The sequence below is a fragment of the Tribolium madens genome, unplaced genomic scaffold (genome assembly GCF_015345945.1).
Source record: "Tribolium madens isolate multiple individuals breed KSU strain unplaced genomic scaffold, Tmad_KSU_1.1 Scaffold_20;HRSCAF=117;Tcas5.2_LG4, whole genome shotgun sequence".
Taxonomy (NCBI): Eukaryota; Metazoa; Arthropoda; class Insecta; order Coleoptera; family Tenebrionidae; genus Tribolium; species Tribolium madens.
Genome location: NW_025400985.1, coordinates 6,017,137 through 6,042,245, shown reverse-complemented (window position 1 = coordinate 6,042,245; position 25,109 = coordinate 6,017,137). Strand labels below are relative to the sequence as shown.

General features: G+C 32.4%; 1 protein-coding gene across 3 annotated transcripts in view; it reads left to right on the top strand.

The window, feature by feature from the left end:
* Window positions 1–25,109, top strand: part of LOC123004914 (connectin) — a 123,792-nt gene that overhangs the window by 41,906 nt on the left and 56,777 nt on the right. Inside the window, exon 1 of one of the 3 annotated variants that reach the window (XM_044398443.1) lies at window positions 5,118–5,272. The exons of the other annotated variants lie outside the window; for them this stretch is intronic. The gene's annotated coding sequence lies outside the window, so the exon portion shown is untranslated. Of the gene's footprint in view, window positions 1–5,117; window positions 5,273–25,109 lie in introns of those variants that run through there. 3 annotated transcript variants of the gene reach the window in all.

Below are 25,109 nucleotides of genomic sequence, written 5' to 3'. Positions count from 1 at the left end.
AATTTAAACGTATTTTCAGCGTGTCACTTTTCATCTTCACCTTCATTTAGTATGTAAAATAATCGTGTAATTGTATCGCAATAAAATTGCGCTTCCGCTGAAAATTATTTTCTCCCTCAAAAACCATAACATGGGTCGACGTAATTTATCGTCTTGCAAGAACCGATAAAGTCCTAATAGTGACAGAAAACGGTTTGGGGGCAATGTGTAGAAAAAGCCGCAGAATGTCTTCCGGTCAGTTTACACGGATAATTCCCATTGGTTATAATGATATATTCCGGTGTGTGAAGAGAATGCGATTCGTCATAGCGGAAGTAACATTATTGTGGAGATGAAATTGTCAAACTGGGATGGGTCGACATTATTCTTCCGACGGGATAACGTGAATAGCCCCAACGGTCTTGTAGAAATCTTTCAAGGTCTCGCTGTACATTAAACCATACAATCAGGGATGGTTTCAGGTAATTCAGCTCGGTTTCGCTCGCAATTAAAATGATGTACTAATTAGACTGTAAAACAAGAGGAGGGGGCTGCAACAATATCAAGAGCCTACGGCTAGCCCGAGGGATGAGTTTAAATGAAATATGCGGGGGTTTTAATTACTATTGTTCAATTAGTTTGACGACTTTACAAAAATTTAATGGAAATGAGGGATAAGCAACATTTGGAAAATGGGAATAGTTTCATCCACTTCCTGTTTTAGCTTTTTGGATTATTGTAAACATAAAGTCTGCAACTGCGGAGATTTTGTTTTCGTCTTTGTGTTAATTCTCTTCTATGTAATTTTTTTTTCAGACACTAATATACTGTCTGTTTTTATGATACATATACGTTCTTCCGTAAAATATGTCATACGTCGTCATCAAAACATATTTTATAAGTACTATCGACGTCAAATAATGGAAACGTAATTTTTCTATTTTGTAAACCGGACTTGTTATGTCATTGTTTCATATGTGTGCAATAGTAGGTATATTACTCATTAAGTAAAAAAAGATTAAGTGTCCTATTCCAATAATTAAACAAAACTGCAAAATTGTCTGAACCTCTGTCACACACATTGTGACACCTACGTCTAATTTAAAATTGAAAATAAATTTTACAAATTCAGTGAAACGCTGGTGACGTTTCTCTACGTCAACATGACAAGAAAGCCTTGATTACAGTCTTTAAAAAAATTAATACTTAATTTATGTTGGTGTTGTGTTTATTTATATTTTATAGCTCTAAACTAGTGTTTGCTCGCTAAAAATTCTATATTCTATCTCAGGTAAAACCATATAAATTTAGATAAAACCGAAACTTAACTACTCTATATTATAACTCTGAACTAGAGTGCCATTTAATCTCACAGGTGATTATTTCATTGATATTGTCTCCGGAATAAACTTCACTTTGGGGATTAATCCCTCAGTGTGCTCGTATAATACACTAAGTATTACTATTAATAAAAGGTGTAGTCATTTTCATCAAGTAAGCTGCATACAATTAGTCAAAATGATTTCAAGAGAAACTATGTAATTCGACAGTTATACTCAAATTAAAAAACAACTACAAAATGGACCCATTTCACCTGAATTTTGTGTAAAAATGGTAGTTTAAAAATAAGAACTAAACGACTATTGTAAGTTTTTTTTACACCAAAAGGGTAGTAGATGACATAATATTTCGATGTGTTTAAAAAAGAAAGACTATTTATTAGCTTTTTGCATTTAAAAACAGAGAATTTCGTTTCTTGATTACAAAGGTAAGTATTACGACTTTGAAATATTCTAACAATTTTTACATGAAAGAGTGGACAAATACAACTAATGTAAAGAAAACATTGTGGTAACTGAAACGTATATACACGTAATCGTAAAGTATTCGAGTTTTGTATCGCTTTATGGAAATATTTGTGCTGATAAAAATGAAACATATACAGGCTGTTCCGGCTAAACCCCACATTAGAAGTATTGAAGTATTGGGATTTCTAACAGTGATATTTATAGCCATAATCGTTTAGATTCTGCTTAATGAAAATATTTTCAAGCACTTCCGGTTACACCGGAAATGGGTATCAACTTTGTTATTTTAAATAGAAAGTTATGTTTTTATTGCATTTTTGGATTACTCAAGTGATTTTGAGATAGTTTTTATCAGACTTCCTTATACCTAAATTTAACCGTTTTTGAAATACTTAGACGTTTTTGATTTTTTTTAATTTGCATCTTCCTCTACAAGAATCGATAACTCTACCATTTTTTATTATTTTGAAATCGTATTTGGGCATATGAAAAAGAAACGTTAGATCTTTTCTTTCGTCTATTTATCATTGGAAAAATAATTATTGAACCTCTAAAATTTAAGGTTACGTTTGGGAAACTTCAAATACCCATAACTAATTTTTTTATATGGAAGGCCCTAATTTTTGTGTTATTCTTTTCATAAATACAAATTAAATTTATTTAATCTAAATTTGAATAACTTTGATATTCTATTTTTTTCTTATTTCTTTGACAACCTGTGCTAAAGTAGCTATGGTTAATGAATTCCTCACAATATCAAAAGAAGTTACTATAACTTAAACATAAAATAACAAAATTGATATCCACTTCAGGTGTAACAGAAAGTGTCGCCATCTTGAAAATATTTTCATTGAGCAGAACCTAACCGATTATGGCTATAGGTAAACAAAATTTTAGGTAAATATCATTGTTAGAACTCCCAATACTTCTAATGTGAAGTTTAGCCGGAAAAGCCTGTATATTATATATTTTAAATTTTAATTTTGTCTCTTATGGAAATTTAATACGAGTACAAAATTTGGCAGTGTATCTAAACAAAAATATTAAAGAAGGAAAGTCAATACTAACAATAATTATTATAATAAAGTTGGGACATTTATGTTTGGTAATTTCCTAAATTGATCAATTTAAGAGTTGGCCCCTATTTATTGATTAATGGGCAAAGCATTAAATTACGGCTGGCAAGAAAAATATTCATTGTCTTTCATTGCGTGTAAATAATTTAAGTCAAAGCGGATCTTTTCCATAATTCCCCGCCTTGTGTACACATACATTTTTGATGCATTGTGGCTGGTACTCTTACATGCACCCCTTGCATTTGTAAGATACAGTGTAGAATTTGCAGCGTTTTCTATAGTTTCAACTTCATTATTATTTTTCTCGTGTTTTCCTATTCTTTTATGTCTGAAACTTGTGTTCAATATAGCGTTAATATTTGCTTATGTATAGCTGGCAGCACCCTTCGGCGATGGTAAAAATCATTTGAAAGACGTGCCGTGTTGCAAGATCCGTGTTACTAACACCAAGAATTTCCGTGAAACTTTAATGGCTTTAGTACCGTTTGGTGATTATCTCAAGACACTGCAAATGAATCAATTGCTGATGAAATTAATTTACAAGCATAACGTATGAGTTTGCGGGGAAACTAGTTGAAATATCTGAGGTCAGGCCCCAAGTTAATCGATACACAGTCCTAGTGGAAGTTAGAGTAACTCGCTCCAACTTATCATATTAAGCATAAATTACAAGCAGCTACACGATTTCTAACCCCTTGTCCTTCCCGTCGACTTACAAATCCCAAAACTATGCGTAATTCCAACCAGGACCACATTAAACTGATACAACAGAGGCACGCGAAACTCGAGATGACCCTAATTCATTATGTCACTTAACACTAATTTGAATAAGCTGATGTGAAGATTGTTTCTAGGCCCAGAAATGCCACGTTTCATTGTCGACGATGCCTGGAGATAACGTAAATTATGGCTTCAGTATTCATCACACTTTGAGATATTTTTCGTGTATCAAAATTGGTCTTGCTAATTTTCCACATCACAAATTAACTCATAATTACATTTTCGCAATTCTATGTCTCTTTTTGATCATTGTAGTTCCATATTTGGGTCTATCAAAAGCCAAACATCGGCTGGATTTGGAATTGAATGTAATTATCAATAGTTCTCCCATTATGCTAAACAAGTCATAAATATTAATCATAACACATAGTATTTGTAAACAGTACCCAGATTCGTTTGGATGATTGCATCGCAGATGGATCACGGCTAATAAACGTTTATTATGCAATGTGTATTTATAAGGGGATTTATTTAAAGAGCATGATTCATTGTGTAAATCGCTCAACTCAACCATCATCATTAGAAATAATTTCAATTTTCAAATATTTTGCTTTTGTCAAGCGGTAATAATTTGTCTCTTGCGGCCATGTCATCGTTGGAATTGTAAAATACCACCAATTTTTACAAGCCCTATTTAAATTTGAAATGATCAAATTTCGGTTTACAAAACGTGCCAGCGTTAAATGAGGCATCAAGTTTATTGAATCAAAAAATATTTTTGCAGGAATAGGAACACGTGTATAGGCAATGTATTGCGTAGCAGAATTGAAATCCATTTTCTTGGTAGAAAACATGAAGGGCTTTTCATGCTTTTCATAGAGCAATAATTTTATTACTACACCACTGTGATTTGATTGGTTAAACTGAAAGAAAAATAATTGGACTGCAAACATTCACTAATTATTATTCACAGTCTTTAAATTAGTAAAACTTTTGAAAAGAGCTTAGAAATAATTTAAAAATGCTAATACTTTGTAATTGGTTAGTGTTTTCCTTTTGCGTGAGTTACTGAAATACGGTTACTTCATGTCAATGGTGTTGACACTACTTACACAACAAATATTTTAGTTTACTATTTGCAATTTACACAATAAAAAGTTTTTAATAGAAATAATATCGGCAGCAATTTTTTTGGCCTAATTATTTTAATGAAAAAAGCATTTTCTATTTGTTCTGATTTGAATAGCTCGTTATTATTTTATGAATCAATACATTCTGTTCTTATTTTAATAACGCAATAATTTAAATAATTCGATAATTTACTTGAATAATAAAACTTTTTAAATACAAAACAAATCAGATGAATCTTTAAATAATGCCATTGTTACTATTTATAAATGAACTGAAGCAACTCTATTCCGCCTACTGTTTTTCTTACGAAGATTTACTTTGAATATATGCCGCTGTGCAGTTTATTATGAGACATGTATATAAACAGTCTTCTCTAAACGACTTTCCTGACTAATAAAGTAGCCATTCATAAAGTTTTGTAAAGTTTCAAACTCACATAAACTGTGTATTTTCGTAATCAAATAAGAGCTTTCATCAGATATAAGGGGAGGATAAATTTAAATTAAATTTTAGTGCGTTTACGAGGTAGTGTTTATGTCAACTGAACAAAAGGAAAGTGTAAGTAGATATCTTTTCAACCCTTTCACCCAAATTGGAAATGATTGTTTTTCATTTCGAAAAACTGAACGCGATGTAATTCCGAAATATTATCGGCTATAATTGTAAAGCTTCAGAGTTCGCAATTTCTCAATCGATGATTGTTTCACAAATAATCTTGTTGATGTTCAATTAAGCTTAACTTAGATGGAATTTCAATCAATGGTCAATTTACACACTAGTTCCAATTTGATTCAAATTTTGCGTGAAGTGTCTAGAGTTACAGTTGAAAAAATTGTGAAAAAACGTTAGTAAAGTATTATTTTTTTAAAGGCAATTTTATTAAGTTACTCTGACCTGGACGTAATTAATCATAACAGAAAGTTTGTGTATAATTGATAACTTGACGAATTCTGAATAAGCGTTCAAGTTCACAAAGCTTTCAGAAGATGAATTAAATGTGCGTGATTAAAAGGATCACTTTGATGACTTGTTAAATAATACATCACAAAATCAGACTCGACGGCAATCTATCAGCTTGTTGTGATAATTAATATTGTTTATTTCGTGTTAAGCTTTTCAGATAAATGTCGATAAAAGCTAATACCCGGAGTTTGGAAAAAATAAACTAGGGATTAGTTTGTAAATTCCACGGAATGGACAATGGATGTCTGTGTAAAAACAACTATAAATCCATAAACACACGTTATATATTTATAATATGTAAATTTCGATGCACAGTTCTCCAAGGAGACTGCATTATAAAATTCCCGAGTGTTGCATATGTCACATAATATGCAACTTTATGACGGAATACCGGGAGATCGTAACACGAAACAGACAATATACTGTGCCTAAGATTTCAAAAATATGGAAATTTTAATAATGTACGAGTTGAATCAAATTTGGAAACATATTTTGTCCAGATTTTTTTTTTAATCTTTGTAATGAGTAACATTATAGGTAAGTAATTCATTTGTCTGATAACAATAAGTTTTTATTAAAGTATTCCATTACGTAAATCGATGTCCTGGAACTTTTCAATTATGTTCTAGTTTGCAAAGTACTAGGAAAGTCCCTTCTTGTTCATTTCGTCCCGAATTATTTATGGCAACTTTTCCCTTTATTTCTTCAACCTGTAGGGCTATTGGGGACTTTACAGAATTGTAAAAGGGGAGCTTTTTATTACTTTCACTACAGGAAACTTTATTCGAGTATCAATCGATGGTTCTTGTGGTAAATTTCGAACCCTCTACTTATTAACAAAACCGAAAGTTATTACTTCTGGAAAAGGACAAATATTAAATTTGTACTAATTAAAAATCTGTCGTTGGTGATGACGATGGTTTTAATTTAGCAGGAGCGAGTTGATTGGATTCTTGTCAGCGGGTGTCGAGTGTATATTTTAATAAATTTGGTATGCTCTTCCGTCACCTGTGAGGAAACCAAAGCTCCCGAGTCATTTAAAAACACATCACGTGGAAAACTCGCCGAATATACAATGAATATTTTTATCATTTAGTAAGAGCAACTCCCCAGATTCCTTGTATCTGAACTCCACATTCTCATTAATTAAATATGGCGGAAACTCATAGTTGTCTATTTATAATTTATGTAATTTAAAGTTTCCCGAGTCGCATAAAACATGCCGAATGGCTAGCATGAAAATTTTACAGATTTAAGCGAACTTTTTTCTCATTATAACTTTGGAGAGGAGTTCTCTTTTGTCAAGCACTAGTATCGGCTTCGATCTAATGACGATTTAATTGTCCCAATTGAGCTCTATTACAGTGATTTTTTTAAAATTTCTTTTCCACATTATTTAAGTGTGTTAATAAATACTTAATAATGATTGATATTTACATTTTGGCCCGACGAGTGTTAACTTTTTCATTGGATATCAGCTGTTCTGGTTTACTACAGTGATAATTAACCTTTGTATTTTTTTGGTGGGAATCCCGTGGCGGTTGACGGTATGCATAGTAAGTAAAAACAATATGTTTTTGTCAGTTTTTCGGTCGCAAATGTTCGAAACGTGAGTAGATGATTTATGTAGGGGAATGACAGCAGGAAAGTGTCTGTAAAATACGTGACGCCATATCCAAACATTGTGCTGTGCTTGTCAAATTGCACTCCAGCCATGTGGAATAATTGGACAGCTTGAAGGAAAGGGTCGCCACTAATTCTTTTATGAAAGTCTAGCGCAGGAAATTGAATCTTTTATAAACAATATTTCTATTCACCTGTCCTCTCCTATGACATAAAAATCAATTATTTATTGAGCCTTCGAGTCGCTCTATCGGTTCTGCTCGCTGAATATTTATCGGGTTATTCGTAATAATTATTATAACCGTTTCAATATATGAATGCGCTAATTATTGTAATAATCGCATAAATTTTAGGTTTAATTTGATGTGATTCATGTAAATTGCTTCATTACATGTAGACATGATTTATGTCCCCATAAATTCACCCTCGCCAATACTTTTAACCCAAAAACACCACAATAAATTTCAGCCATTCAGAACACTTAAATTTAAATATTTAAACGGTCTCCTAAAAACGTCATCTTCAAATTTTCAATAAATCAGCCAATATTTTCATCGCGTCTAAAATGGATTAAAAATTGTTTTCCCAAAGTATGAAGCATTCGTTTAATTTTATACACAGTTCAATTCTTTAGAGATAAAGTTTAATTTGCTCGTTAAATTTTTCACGCAACAATAAACTTTCCAAACAATTCCTAATTTGCACCACTCGTATTTTTTGACCAAATTTTGTTCAACCGGGGATTGTTACAACGAAAATTTATGTCAACTTTATAGTCAACATCACAACGGATTTCCACTAAAATGCAGAAATTTATTTATAATCATTAGTCTACATTTATAGTCTAACTGTTCTAAATTTTACTCACAAAGATAAACGAACATGGCGGCTGGGCACAAATGGCTCAAATCTTTTCAAAATAATTACATTTTTTGAATCAACAAAATTTTTACCCTTGAGGGTCGGGATTATGAATGTAGAGACTGTGACGTTAATCATCAAAGAGTTTTTATCATTTTTTTTTCATTTAATAAATTCGGTGGGGATTTAGGTCATGTAATTAGAGGTTTTGAAATGATTAATTAATATTTTGCGACTTGAGCAGTAAATGGATTCATAATTGGCTTTGTAATAAGAATCAATAAAGTCGAGGTAAAACTAATATGTAAATATATGTATTGTCATCGAGTCATGATTGATATTACAATGTTTTTGAGATTTTAAAGTATCCTGTTATTGGTGAGGGATCAAAATGCGATCTTCGCATGTAAGGAAGTCATTAAAGCAAGCTTAAAATTTCTTGCAGCGACATAATGGCAAGGAATTTTTGTGTTTTTACAATGCCGGAGGTATTGTAAATACTAATTGATTTTCGCACGGTAGAGAGGTAACAAGGAGAAAGTTGAGCTTGCCATTATCTCCAGCTTGCATCGTCACTTTCCCTATCTTAAACATTTCAGCTTGTTTTAAGAAAGCCGGAAGTATTAACTTTAATAAAATCCGGTGGATAAAATCGATTCCACTAAGTGAAATTTCGGCCGAAACGGGTCTCCAAACAAAAAAAGTTTAATGAAATAAAATAAAGACATGGGAAAGTTAATTAGGGCAATATCCACATTAATTTCCCGAGAGGATCCTGTTAAATATATACAAGGGCGAGCCCTAACCGTGCAACGAAAACTGGAAACCCTTTCACAATCCTTAACTAGGACCCGATTATCGTGTATTATCCGAGTTATAACATTATAATGTTGTCCTTCACTTTTACAGTAGGTGTCTTGCCGCGCTAATTATTAAACATTTACACAATGCGAATAACTGACTTTATACAAATGGTTCTATAAATTTGGCCTCAGGCTCGGGGTCTTAATTTCGACACAATTAAATTTTTATAACCAGACTGAAGCAAAGGCAACATTTTTCTGTGATTTAGAACCCTGTTTCCTATTTTTTTATTTGTCTTATTATGTATAAAACCGAGATAATAAAGTCGTACGTATTAGCAAGGGATTTTCAAAGCACTGATGCCAACGAAATAAAACAATATTACGTTTAAACACATGCTGTTTTGTATTTAATTAAATTTGAGTTGACAAGTCTCTACACTAGTTTAAAGAAGCTTTTGCGATCATACTCAAGATCTAGTGTTATTACTAAAACAAGAGAAAATTTGTAGTAAATACAAAGCTGCTTGTTATTTGTACTATCTAGCACTTTGCTTTAGGTATATGAATTTCTTATCAACTCTTTGAAAAGAAAGTGGGGCTAAATTCGGTAGATAAACGTCACTATTGCGTTTAAAAGTTAATTAGAACGCCAAGGCTTTTTTCCACGCTCTGACACTCCGATATTATCATTATCAGTAATTAGGTAAATATTTGAAAAGCTTTTTCACGCAACCCACGTTTAACTTTTGTGAGCATAAAAATTGAGAGTTTTTAAATTCCTTAGATCTCGTTTTATTGATTTTTTAGAGCGTCATTAATAATGGAGAAAAACAATTTTTTGGAATTTATTCGCCTCCAAAACGCCAAGCATTATCGTTTTTTTTATTCTGCAGAAAGCACGAACCGAGTGGAAATTTAACTTAACATTGTAGATTTTGATGCTTTTTATCTAGTTATTGATTGATAATGCAGTGCTCTTGAGATGCTTTTTTTGGTAAAAAACAAACTAAATGATGTTTCATTCATTTCACGATGTGCAAAATTCCCATTGTAGAATATTCAAAGGACGTGATCTATACAGTTTGAGTATTACACAAGTAGAACAATACAAAACTAGGACGTGCAGAATTACTTATACCTGGTCCTTTGTAGCAAAATACCTTGAATAGGGTAAACTAACAAGGTAAACAGTAAATACAAAATTCAGATCATTATTAAGTAGGGACGCAGTGTGATTAATTTTAGTACTTTAGAACACACTAAAGAAAAATATGAACCATACACGTTAAAACGAAAATTAAATGAAAATCAACATGTCTAATTTCAATTTTTGTTATAATGCAGGAGCTACTCTATTTTCTTGTTACTAATTATCCCAGTTATTGATAAGATTGTTCAGCTTGTGATTTTAAGTAAAAACACTTAAAGAGGGCGAGAATACCTATATAGTAAAATCGTTTTCCTAAGACCTACTAAAAATTTTATGACACATTATAAGGGATTAACCAAACAATGGCTTGAATTTGTAACCCTGGTTACAAGTGTTGCTGCGCCCACTAGAATAAAACAGGACCGTATATAAAACTAAAGTAGCGGTAGAGTTTTACCAAGCTATTATTAAAAAAAATCAGCTTTATTTAATAACAGCTTGTTAATAACCACCTGGCTTTTTTAAATTTCTTTAAATACGTGACTTTAATAACAACTGCATCAAAAACTATTAACATTTTAGTATTTTAGACAAAAAGAAAGTAAGTAATCCGACCCTGTTAAAAACTGACCTGTTTCAGGGTCCGGATGGGTTCCACTAATTTATGATTTGTTTAACCTCTGGTTTACTCTTAACAATACCGCATTTAACTTAAAAGTAATAACATTTTTAGTAGGTCTTAGGAAAACGATTTTGCTATAAAGGTTTTTTTTAAATCATCATGTGATCGTATTTTGAGAATAAAGTTTTCTTTTGTTTTTGTGTTATGCAATTTTTTTTGTCAAAATTGCAATTTATGAAAAAAAATTAAATATAAACCAGATAGTCGTAATCCTTAGGTCATAAACATGAGAAAAATGGTTTTATAGTGAGTTGTTATTAAAAAAAAAAAACTCAAAAACAAAAGAAAGTTTTGAAAAATTTGATTCTTACTTTATCATTTATTAATTATTTAAAAAAATAGATTAAGCAAAAAATTTTTGGTTCCATACTTTTTATTCATCTGGTATATGTGTAAATACTTTAGAAAATTTAAATACGTTTTGTTATTTATTTTTAGCAGTGGAATTCTACTAATAATAAGTCATATACTAAAATTATGTAAAAAACAGTTTGATTGATATATGTATTGGCATGGTAAATACGTTTAGTACGTGATAAAACAAAAAATTGTAAAAACCAAATGCTTTTTTTTTAATAGTACCAAAAATTTATTGCCAAACTTGTGATTTCACTAACTGAACAATTCTATCAATGTCAGGTGACTGGGAAATAAGTATGAATCAACTCTTTTAGCGTTTGTTCTGGTGTTTGTATTTTCTCATTATGAAACAAAAAGTGTCACAGCTTGATGTAGTCAAATATATGATGCACCGTGCTAAGTGGAATAAATTATTAATGTTACACTCTAGAGCATCTGCCTTGTGTATGAGATAATTTGTGGGTGAAATATCTCAATTTCGAGTGATGAGAATATAAGAAGAATAAAGTTCTACGTCTTGATTTCTACCATTCCTGTCTGTTTACTAATTCAAACTCGTAAGAACTCATTTAGGTTACCCAGTGAGAACGGTTTTTCACTGAATGCACTTGTTTTAATAATTAACACAATTAACATTGTCGGTGGGTGCGAAACACTTTGTTTGGGAAGAACGCGATATATTTACATGGATCCAGTGAAGCTGTGTTTGTGTAAATTACCAAGAAAAAAGAGAACTACAAGTTGGTGTTTATAATTAGTACAGATTCCGGCGTAAATCCTTAATTACAAATTGTAGATTAGATATTACATTTGTGTTATAAATAATTATATTGTTTTAAAGCAGATGAAACACAACGAGTAATTATTCACAATGCGATCCAGAGGGGAAAATAAATAATTTCTTCGGGATGTACTTCGTTTGACACTGGTTTGGTTTGTGTATTAGTGAATATGAAAATTAAGAGAAAAAAAGAATTAAATCAATATAGTGATTTCGGTTTAACATGTTTGTGGTGGTCGCACAAAGAGTCTGCTGAAGTTTGGGGGTGCTTTATTTGGATAAATAAGTGAATAGTTTATTGTCTGGTTGGTGATTTTTCTTAGCTGGGGGAGTATTTATCCGAGATTTAATTAAATAAAGCAGATAAGCCTTATGCAAATTTTCTTGTGTCGTTCGTCGGTCTTATTGACCTTCTTCTGTTGGTTTGGAGCCGTTGAATATAAACTGATTGGTTTTGTGAAACAGGTCAATCGTTGCACATTGTTTGTTAAATTTGCATAGCGCATTTTGATTATATTAGTAATTTAAATATAAGTGGTTGGTGTAAATTCGAGGAACTAATAAAGAGGATAGTTGACAGAGATTATATTTGCGTAATCAAAACTCAATCAAAACATGCTAACATTTAGATTAATGAAGGGTTACACCTAAAATATGAGAGGAATTTCTATTCAGACCGCAGTTGAAGGGCGAATAGTAATTTATCCTTTATTTGCTTATTAATCGGGTCTCCCCTAAATTCTGTTTACATTCTAATAATACAGTCGACATCCTGTATACGGGAATCCCCCTAAAATACGATTAGAGGAATAAAGTGGCGATGGGAATATTGTGAAGTTTGTTTTGTGCTGACGTTTGTTCTTGTGAACGGTTCACATTCTTTTATCTTTCGACCATAAACAATTTCGGATAAAAGCTTTCAATTGATCCGATACCCTTCATTAGAATAAAAGAGATCACAGGCCGATTCTTTTTCAGCCGTCTTCTGTGTTTCCCTAAAAAAATTCACGTCTAACGCAATCAAACGTCAAAAGCTTTTGAAAAAGCAAGATTCAATTAATGGAAATTCTCCACGCGGCATTTTGATTGAAAAAAACTGCACTTTTTCTCACATAAACAGTGTGTTAAAGGGAAAAAAAAATTTATTAAGGACTTAAAATTAATTCAAAGAGACGGTGGTTGTATTACAGTACGAGAACCGGAAAATTCAAAGGTCACAGAAATGCACTTTTCTTAATTAATTTTAAGTTTACACGAATAAGTTTCTGTTGTATGCACAAATTTTTATACTTTGAAACAGAAAAATAAATATAATCAGATAAAGTGGCCTATCTTAAAAGCTTTTCATGGTGTAGAAATTGACTGACTTTATAAAAAAGGCCGCCTTTATTTGTTTTCTCATTTCTTGAGATAACATCTTTTTATGTTTATATTTTTGTTCAATGGCATTAGGGCTGTATTATCTGCAATTTAATTAAATTTAAACATAAACCTCTAATTAAATCCTTTTATAGTTTGCCCTTTATAGATTATCTAAACTGTAAATTAAATAAACCATGCATTGAAGACACTGTTTGAAAATGTAATGCATTAACATGTGTTTATAATAAATATAATTTCGATATATTTGTACTTTTGCTATCGCTGTCCTTGGCCAGACGTGCTTTATTACGATCAGTTACAAATACGTGTCCAGCAGGAAATGGCTATTCCTGCAATCCCAAGATATATCACGAAATCTGTCCAGGAATGCTACCGCTTTATTGTCGTAATTTGTTAGTTTTAGACCAACAACTTTGTCATTTTCAAAGCATCTATTAGCTCTCTATTAAATTAACAACTCTTATTTGAGAGGATTTGATTGTTTGTTTAGTAGAGGCAAAGTGATCCTGTTGATTTGTGGTGTTGGAGACGACAGTCTGTTGATTCATTTGTGGCCCACTTATCGATTAGTTTGCCTCAAGACGCCTTTGCAGCAAAAACTGCTTACAATATCCGAGAAACGGCTTTTTTATTGATTTTTAAAGATGCTAAATTCAATAGCAGCAAAGTGCAATTTTATGGGTATCTCCTCTCAGGATTGATTAGCCTGATAGTGGCAAGTTTAGACTGAAGTCTAGACAGTGTAAGTGAAGGAACAATGCCACTTTTACAGCAGGAAAGTACAACTGTCTACTGATAAAAGGTCATACACTCGTCTGACTCACAACTAAGAAATTGTGATTGTTAAATTTTGCTATGGGACTTGTGTAATGATAATTTTTGGTGGTAAATTTGGACCGTGTGTAATTTGTGGGTGTGCGCGTAAAAGTAGCATAAATCGCGATCTGAACGTGTTCCTAATCCATAATTCAGCTAACAAACTAGGTCTTGTGCAATAAAGCAAAAGGGGTATGATTGGACAAGCGGTATGCCCTAACAATGACCACAATGGTCCGTATTCTGTATGAATGGAGCGAGTAGTGTCTGCCTTTGACCCAGGTCGGCTGTAGAGGCGTTCATCACCTCACACCCCCCAGCAGGAGGGCCCGAATGCGGTATTTCCATGTTAAATATGCTGTCGGGGATTCACTCATTCAATGCAGCGACAATCAGTTTCGTTACACCTACCCAATTTATTACTTTCGAAAGCTAATTTGCAAGTTTACTGCCGATTGAGAATAATAAATTGACCGTTTGTTGCAGCTACATGCGACATACTAGTAACATAATAATGTTATTGATAAATAGCTTTCTAACGACTACTAAACTGCTCACCGTATGTATTATGCATTACTTACGTCGRTGACCACACTRACGTATCTTATATCGAACATAGTTTTTGCCGATGGGAGGAGTTCATATATCATTTCGTGATTAATCGGCGTCCCGGTGGAAAATGAAGTCGGTTTCATCGGAAAAACCAGAATTATCACAATACTTCTTAAGGTCTTTAATTATTAATTGCGAAGTTGGGGGTGCCGAAACGTCCTTAAAAACCACAGAAAGCTCCTGGGATTAACTTCAAATTTCAATTACTTAAATTAATAACCCGCTATTAAAAAGCTTTTAATGTGTTTGAATAAGAGGGAGGAATATTGTATTTTGTTTAACATGAGATTACGCGATGAATAAATTATAGGATTATCAAATCCGATTTTCCGAAACAAGTTTTTTCACAATATCATTTATTAGACACTTTACAGAGGAATAATTAAAATTTATTATTGCATCACTATTTTTAGAATCCCATTACTTGTATTATTTAATTTTGAACTTTGACAAGCCACGCTTTTGTTAGAAGCATATTTATTTTAGTAAAAATATAATATTTGAACATATATTCGATATGTCAAAAGAACCAGTCCGATTAAATATTATTTAAACATGAGCTTTTTTGCCTCCAAAATTTGACTGACATGATCAATGTGAACTAAATGAATTTGCAGTCTTTATTATTAGTTACTGTACGTGGACTATATAAAATAAAACTGGGATATTAATTATCTAGAATTTAGTAGAAACATGATGTGAAAAAATTGGGTTAAAACGCAATTCGGTCAATTTCCAGATATTCTCAGCTTTATATTATGCGTCAAACGTTTTATAACTTGTTAAGTTGACTTAAAACACGGTGAATATTTTTTCAACAACTGTTTCCAGAATTTTTATTATATTTTTATCACTTACCATGCTATTAACGTAAAAAATAATTTAGTTTGTTGTTGACGTAATGAAAAAACATTTCAATTAAGTATGTTATTTATATACAAAAGTTAGATGTACATTTTTGGCTCATTTGGTGTGCTTTGATTAATCAGGTTTGCCATAAAATTTTGTTTTAATCCGAATTTGACTGGTATAATAAGAAGGGTTGTGGATGTTGCGATAAATATCTCTCCGGTTTTAAACGTTCGCCAAAGTAAGACACCAAAAGATACGAAGGGAGTTTGGAACATAAGCAAAGTATAAAATATTGAAGCGGTTGTAAGCCTGTATATTGCGGTTGGTACGTTTAGACATAGACTGCGGAGCAAAGCAGCTACCTTTTAGAATGTTAAAATAAAGTAAATCTACATAAAAACAGCAGTCACGAAGCGTTGATATTAGCGGTGTGAACCACAGGGGTGCAGATGTACGTGAAAAATAACCTCATAACGTGTGCTGCATATGCAGCTTATATACCGGTCCATTCAGACACGGATTCCATCTATTATTATCATTCAACTTTTTTAATAGCGGATCGGCTTATCGGGAGAACATTTTAAGAACTTACCACGCTAGTCGCAAAACTTGAACGTTCAGGGACCCCTAAATCACGTCTATTGAATCGTCTCACGTAATATCAGTGATAAGAATTCTATCACGAATTGAAAATGTGAACAAATTGCAAATATATCAGGAAACACTTTTAATTAACTTGAATTATTTTAATGAAAAAATTTTCCATCAAATACTACTTCTACGCTAGCCAGATTATAAAATTTATTATCTCCTTCGTTTAAAAAGTTCACGTTGTTTCTATTTCATATTATAGAAATTTGGTTATATGAAAGAATGTTACTCAATTATGTCTTCCTCATAGCAGGATTTAATTTAATTTGGCACAGCTTCGGGGATACCAATTCTAACAGTGATATTTTCAATTTACTGAAAAGTGGATTTAACGATACGGGACACTGTATAAAAAGACAGGAATGCTAATAACACGAAAGATTAATAAAAGAAATTATCTGAATTATTTTGCCCTTTGGTGTTATTATTATTATTATATGATATTGTTTTACCTTTAATGTAGTGAGAAGCTTTTTTATGTTGCAATACTAAATATTCCTGTTCACCACATTGAATTTCATATTACCAATAATTGGTTCAGAATGTATTATTGGGGAATGTACCTAYATTCCACCTGCCCTAATGTCAATATTTACCTGATCCATCCCTCATCGACTGAATTCGTTATAGGCAGATTTCGCAGTAATAATGTATGTATTGTTGCAATTATGTCATATGTGTTGTGATAAGCGCAGTGGTATTAATCATCAGATAGCAGCCTTGTTTGGATGATCGCCCAGCTTTGTTTTATTTATTTAATTTTTCAAATATTTTTGTACTAATGTTTTGAAATTGATTTCCACACATGAAACTGTTCACGATATTTAAAATAATGTTTGGTAAAAATAAAATTTTACAACCGTATTTAGAAGCAAAAATCTAAACATTATTCGTTCGTTACACTTGGTAACAACTATTTGAGTATTTGGTTATCCATGTTTTACACTGCTATGATTGGTGATTCTTATTGTTACTTCAACATTTGTTTTGACAAAATGTCAATAATTTAAAAATTTTATTTGCATCTAGAATTTTCTAAACCTAGTTTGAGAAACGTTGGTGAAGAGCATGGAGAGCGGTTGTTTTCAAGCATAAAAAAATTTTTTTGTACAAAAGGGTTTATTGTACTTTCTTTATAATTACTTATTGTTTTATTGTTGATAGTTTTATTAGTTTATTGTTCTAGAAATGCAAATAAATGTATGATTTTTTTTGAATTCCATGTTTTAAGAATACTGCAGTTCAGTTATACCAATAAGGAAACCGAACAGTATTTTATAGGTACGAGTACAAACACTTTAGACTTTCAGTTCATTTTCTGAAATGAAAAGTTGTGAGTTGAAAGCTACTGATGCGACTCATTATTCCTGAGGCGGGTTTTGAAGTTTCCATAAGGGTTTTTTTTTGAAATACGGACTCGGGCTCGGTGGGGCTCATCTCCTAACATTAATTTAATTGACTTTTAATTTTTTAATTTTGGCCCAAAATTAACGATGTTAAATTCTTGTGCTGTGTAAGTTTTGTTTCTAATACGCACGTAATCCAAGCGTCATCAGCACTAGTTGAGTGGACGAACTATAGTTATTTGTAATAAGTAACAACATTATAGCAATTCGCAATAATCGAGACCTCTCTACCTAAAGTTTACAGAAACGGTTAAATTTATGAAGTTCGTTTACTTCTTTCTATTTCCTACAACCCTATTGGATTTTGGGAAAAAGTATGCCTTTTTACGACAACGTTGATATTTATAGACATGTGTGGGCAAATTTATTATGGCGACATTTTATTTCAAAAATAAAACTTCCAGTTATTAGAAAAAGTTGGAAAGAAAAGTAAAATTCCGTAAACGAAAGTGAGTGTTGAAAGACAATGAGTAAAAAGTCAAAGTTCTTGTGAATTTATATTCCCTGTTTAAATTAGCATTTAGTTGTAAAACACGCGACTTGCGAAATAGACGTGAACAAACCGTTTTTAGTTTACTGAAAACAGTTTACTCGTGGGAAAACGTCCCAAGGGATTCCACGATAAAAATATGTTGCCAGAGGGTTAACGTTTATGCAAATTTTTCCTAGCTATATTTTGGCAAGTTTTTACAGTTTGATTAATTGATTATTATTAAATTAAGTGAAAGTGGTTCAGGGTCGATGTCTCAAGACCGACATTTACACTTTATACATCGTAAAACCGGTACAATTAAACGGTGCAGAAATTACGGGATTGAGATAATAAAGTCGACAAGTATCTTTATTTAAGCTTCGGGAACTAATGCCGTAAATCTAGATCCCTTTATTCTGGAATAGATTAACTGGGATACAGTTCAGATACTGAAGAACATAACCTAACAAAAACAACCGACTGAAACGTAATCATTCTGGATCTAGGAGAGTCCGGTCAGGGGGTTGCGGCTTCTGTGGCTTGATCCCCCCGATCTCCCCCAGGCTCCAACATTGAGTGTTTACTGGAAAGAGAACTGGCTTAGTAACACAAACCACGCACTTGCCTAAGATAAATACCACCGTAAGTGGAACGAAGTGCCGGGAATTTAAAGAATTAATCGAGTTTTAATGTTAATTGGATTATTTTATGGCCCCGGGATGGGACTTGAACAGAGGAATCAGGTGAAGCGAACAGAGATGAAGGATACAAAACCACTACTCCGAATCTGGCTTACATGATTTTTGTAAAATCAATTAATAAATAAATGCTTTGCTTTATTTCAATAAAAATTATTGTTATTAGGTACATGTTTGTTTTTTTGGTGTAATGAAAACTGGGCAAGACCATTCTATAATTTAACTAAAAGCAAAAGAGTTTGTTCGAGGAACCAGAAAGGAAATTGAACGTAAAGCCGTTCAGTTAGCGTCAGCCTTATTTTACATCCTTTCAGTAGGTTGATGTCTTTTTGCATATTCAGTCGAGCATTGAAGAGATCATAAATAAGTATTGACTTTCCGTATTGTATTTGCTCTTTTTTGCCTTAATACCATCTCAAAATCCTTTRCTTTTTCAATGGTACAATAAAGTCTATTAGASTATTAAAAGATTCATCCAACTAGTCAAAAGCAAATACCAATTGTTTTCTTTATTAATTGTTTCGCAAAGTGGTAGATGTAAACGTGTGTAAGATCGATTAGCTGAAAGGAGGCTTGTGTTCGATCGTGATGTAGATGAATTGTTTTTACAAATTTGTACTTTAGAGAGTGATTTATATTCGTGCCAACTCCTTAGCAACAACGATGCTTTTGCTAAAAGCTACTTTAGTTTTATAACTTTAACGGCTCTGTTTCGTGGAACATGTCCCAAATGCTCCATTGACCAGTTTGGTGAAGGAAAGAAGAGATTTTAACTGTCGGATGGAAGAAAAATACAATAAATCTTAGTTTAGTAAACAATTACGGTGAAAAAAGTTTATTTAAAAAGTAATTTTCAATGTTTGCTGAAAAATTTCTCGCCTAAATCCTAAAGTTCGCCAACGAGTATGCAGATATACACACAAATTAGATCAGCGTTGACAGCAACAGGATTTCCTTAGCTTTGGTGTATTTGCCAAATAACAATTTACAACGTTGCCGTATTTTAGATCAAAGTGAAGCATTAAGTACGTGACCTACATACAGGTACGATAAGTTTTAAATTTAGTTCAATACTCATTATCAACTGTCACACAAAGAAACACATTCGGGGAATTGCATGGAAGTAAACAAAGCTTTGTGGAGGTTTTACAGAAGTTAATACGGGTGGTATTATTGGAGAAGTAATGTACCCAAAGTTTTTATTTTTATTCGAGAGAGCTTTAGTATCAATGAATTTAAATGCAAATATTCAACCGTTTTTGGGAAAATAATATAATTTTTTTATGTCGCACACGCAGAAAATTACGCGACTACGACCGCAAAATATGAACGTAAACCACAATTTATGGTAATGTAAAAAAGAGGAAAATATCGACCCTAGTGTCAGAAAAGACAATTATTTTCAAGTTTATCTTATATTTAAAGATGAGAAATATTTTTTAGCTGAGAAATTTTCACATCGATCACAAGTTTTGCCAATAGCACTCGGACGATTACTTGGAATGTTTGTAGGGATTTTATAAATGTTTCAAAAAACGAAATATGGTCTTAAAATGTGGCATGTCTAAACTTACTTTGTCATACATCATGTTTCCGTGTAAAACTTATATAAAGCAACTTTGAAATAATATAATCGAAGAATTAAAAAAAGTGTAATACCTGCAATAAGTATAAGTACGAGTACATACTACAAAGCGATAAAATCTCAATTTTCCATTTTCAATGTAATGACTTGCGGTAAAGTGAATTATAAAGTGGATTTATTATCATTAAGAACTTTTACGTTACCTGTCAGCTTGTGCAGTTAGTTTTTCACATTCTGATCTGGTATTTCTGCATAAAAGAAACTCCGAATTTTGCTTATTGTGAAGGTAAATAGTCCAAGTTTTCAAAACTCTGGGCAAACATTAGATTTCATATTGATTTTTAAAGGACACTCAAAGTTGTTCCAAAGCTTTTCAACTCGATGCCGAAAAGGTATTAATTTTTGCACAGCTGAAAGTGATGTATCTTGGACTCGTTTTATTCGTATGTTGTGTACCTAAGCATTGTTTACAGTTTCATCTAACCTTTTTCCTCGTCTTAACGGAAATTTTTCTATTGTTGCACTGAAGATTTTAAAGCCCATTTCAGTTTTTCACTGGCTTATATCAGGTTCCGCGTAATGCACTGGAAGTTGGAAATTTTTATTGTGTCACAGTGCATTAGAAAAATGATGGACGTAATCTAACCACAATCAATAATACATTTTCAATATCAAATTTCAGAGAAACTTAGTTTCCCACATGTAAAATATAAAATATCGATCGTTCATGTTACATTTATATGAAAATCTGCATAGCGTTAAAATGTTCTCCCGTTGTATTTTTTGGGGTACGATATTGTCTTTTAGAGCGTACAAAAAATTTAAATACATAAATTTTAATTTCATTGGCTTTTGTCTTAGTTATTGTTTAAAATAACCCGTTTTGAATTAACCGAACCGTGCCACAAGTTGATATAACACCACTAAGTGATAACTTTGGAAGTTTTTGTGATGTAATTTATAATTGTTTTATCTTCATTATTTTTGAAATTCTATGACAAAAAGTAATCATCTCGCAAGTTCCTTTTATCTTCATAAAATTATATGGCAAAAATGTCACAATATTCTTACTCCTGATTACACTTTTTTGGTTAAGGACGAAATATGTCGAGAGAAAAATGTAGTGAAAGTTATGATGGATATACACCTTTAAAAAAGAAACACTGTGTTTTCGCCATACTATAAATGTCTTTTTTCAGCGAGTAGCTGAAAATGGCAAATAAATGAAAAAATCGTATTATAATATAGTGTCGACGAGACGCATTTTTCTTTATATGAAAAGCTAATTTGTCAAATGGCTCCATTTTGTCAACTATGGAACTAAAATCCGCTTCCACTCAATTTGATTAAATCATGAAATTGACTCTAATTTTGAGTCATATAAATTGAGGATTTTTAAATCAGACATTTGTAAAAAAATTGTGTGCTAATAGAGGTTTCCGCCGACTAATTATTACAAAACACCATTTGCACTTAAACACAATTGAATTAGTTTCGTTTCCGACCGATCATAATTAATCTGAATTTTATGGAGAACATTCGAGGGATTATTAGCGAGTGTGAACTTRCCACATGGGGTTAACAATATGCAAAAATGCATCGAGGATAGTTTTTGCTTTATAGTTTTGGAGGAAACGCTGCTCTTAATTGCTGCACTGCGAATTTTACTTTGTAATGCAATTTCTGTTTACAATGTAATCTGAAAGAGGTGAGGACCATTTACATTTGAATTTTTCGACGATCTAAATGACTCGTTGTTTATTTACGAGGCATGAACGTTGAATATTCCAACATCCGACGCACTCTTCATAAGCAATGATTACAATTTGCGGTCGTGTTTGCTGTGTTTTTCACCGGAGAGTAATAAAAAGGAGTTGTGTTGCCACCATTCAGCGTTTCAACATCCACCAAAACAACACTAAGCTCTAAATAATAAGCTTATGACTGAAAAAATATGCAGATGTCCTAGTAGTTTATTCACTTATTTTTTTTTTTTTTTTCTACTTGGATATCGAATTTGCATTTTTCAAAAGGGGCGCTTGCTAATGCAGTTAAATCAGCGAAAAAACACAAATGAAATGAATTTGTTAATTTTCTTATGAAGCCATTGCAGTTGAGAATTTCCGCTCCACACCATTTAATGTTAAAAAGGACAAATTGCGTCAGGATTTTCACAAACGAACAAACTTAGTTCTGTCGGTTTCAGTGATTTTACGACGAATGGAGCGCGCATTTCACGATAGTAATTAAAGTACTCATTAGCACGCTAATTAGAAATAAACTAACCGTTTTGAGAATAATGTGATGGAAAATCAATACGCGAAAAGTAAACAGGTGCCACTACATAAACAATAATATAATGGATTCACTTCACATTTGTGAGAAAACGGCACTGACGTTGGCTTTAAAGTAAATACTCGACAAAAGTTAACTTTGTCTAATTTGTCAGTTTGTTTCTTTTCGCTTATAAGTAATTCAATTAGAGGCGGGCACATGTGACCTACACTGAATATGTAATTGAGAAATGGCTATTTACATGAGCGATCCCAGCGGCCTGTTGCCCACAGGTCTGGGTAAATATCGGATATGATCATCAATTCCCTCGCGAACCTGCAAAATTTTAACTCGAGCATCGTTTGTTTTTGCTAAAATTCTCACCAGACCCTCAAATTAAATGTAGGTACACGCAATGTTAAATATTTGGCCGGTTACGAGCAAATTACCGCCGTTCTTTTTCATTTGCAACAATCAAATTACTAAATGTAGCGTGACGAATTTCTGTCGAAATTCGCGGCTCTTCACCTTTTGTTCCAGTTTAATTCGCAATGTGCGTAATAAGCTAACAAAAGCCGAGAGAAATTTATTTTAAGGTTAACATGAACCGCAATCTCGGAGTTCTATCTAATTTTGCTAGACTCTTATTGTGTTTTTTGTTGGCTGGGCTGGGCCCGATGTCCAAATGAATTATACTCTCGCAAACAATAATCTGAATAAATTTCTTATCTCCGATTTTTTAAAGCGAACGGGAAAATTTATTTCTGTTTAAATCTTTAGCGTTCTATGGGCAATTTAAATCCACTGTTTTAATTATTTTTTGCTCTGAAATTCTATTCTGTAATTTAGGCTATTGTTAATAATTATTTATCTTTTTTAGATTGTTTTTGTAAAAGGAATTAAACTGTTGCGAAGGTTCAAAATATTTTAACACTGTGTCTCCTTTTAATTCAAATAAACAGCGTTTAATTAAAAGCCAAGTTTTAGTTGTTAAAACACGTGTGGTGTTCACAAAAAGGCAATCGGAGAAATAAACACGAATTTTCCTAAAATCAAGTTTTCTAAACAAATTCGACCCACCAATGATAAAATTCATACAATTTGCTTGCCATCAAAACATCCAACTCAAAGGGTTTCGAAATCTTTAAGAACCATTTTGAAACCTTCGGAACTTGTCGTTCTGTCATAACCCGATAAACCTGAAAATCGAGATTCTTTGATGTTCGCCAAATTGGAGTGATTGGAGGGCAAATATTGTTTTTTGTATTCGCAACAAAACTCAGCTCGCCACCGCTCCCTTTTCCTAATTTCGTATTCAATTCCTTGATGCCGTTTAAGTTGCATGATGGTGGGATGCACGGTAGTAAAATGTGCGTAAAAGTGGCACTCATTGCGCCCGGAGGATCTGGTGCATTACTTGTTATTCCGTCTGCGTTGCAATGTGCACATACGGTCGTATTATTAACATATAGACTCGGAAAAATATTTGTCACCGGGGCCTTTCGTTGATGCTTTCTTTTGAATTTATTGCTATGAAATATCAAAGTTGGGGTCGTGCGAGGACTAGGGACTAATAAATATTGAATTTTCCGTGTGTGGAAACGTTATCTTGTGCCTAGGAAAATCCACGTACGTGTCTTCAAACCATTGCACGCTTTAGCTTGAGGGATTTTCACAATTAAGGCTTTACAACACCTCATCGGAGATAACCAAATTTAAACTCGGGCTAACAAACCGAAAGAAACAGCAAAGAATTCCATATGTAGCAGATGTAGCCTAGCAAAAAAAATTGATCAAAAGCATTTGTATGGTTTCTGTAAGTTTAATCGAGGATTGCCACAAAAGACTGACTTGTTAGATTGCACCTAATGGCTGAATGCAGTTGGATTAAGTGTGTCAGTTTGGCAGAGTTTAGCTTCTCTTACAATTAATCCGATCAATTTTTAAACCGAAATTGTATCTCTTAAAATACAAAAGGCATTTGAAAAATCTCATTCAACATTTTCAAGTAAAAATATTTATGGCTTTTTGGTGTAATTTTGAAACACACTTAAGAGAATGTTTCTTTACGCACTACAGAAATTACGATTCAACTTTCTTTTGAGCGAAATGTTTTTTTTTTTTTAAGCTAAGATAAAGGGAATAGGGAGAATTCAATAGTAACAGAATATTTTAATTATTTTGTAAATTAAAATTCCTAAGACGCTGTACGCTGGGTTAAAATGTAATATACTTAAAAATGTAAGAATTGTGCACCGTTCTCTAATCCAGCCTTATGTCATGATGTGAAAATTATTWATTTTTTTTGAACGCGAAATTGRACCGTGGACAAAATATTTATAAAATGAATTGATAATTTTACTAGCAGTGAAAGAGGCATAAAAATGGAAAGAAGTRCTTCCTTATTTATGGCTTGTCAG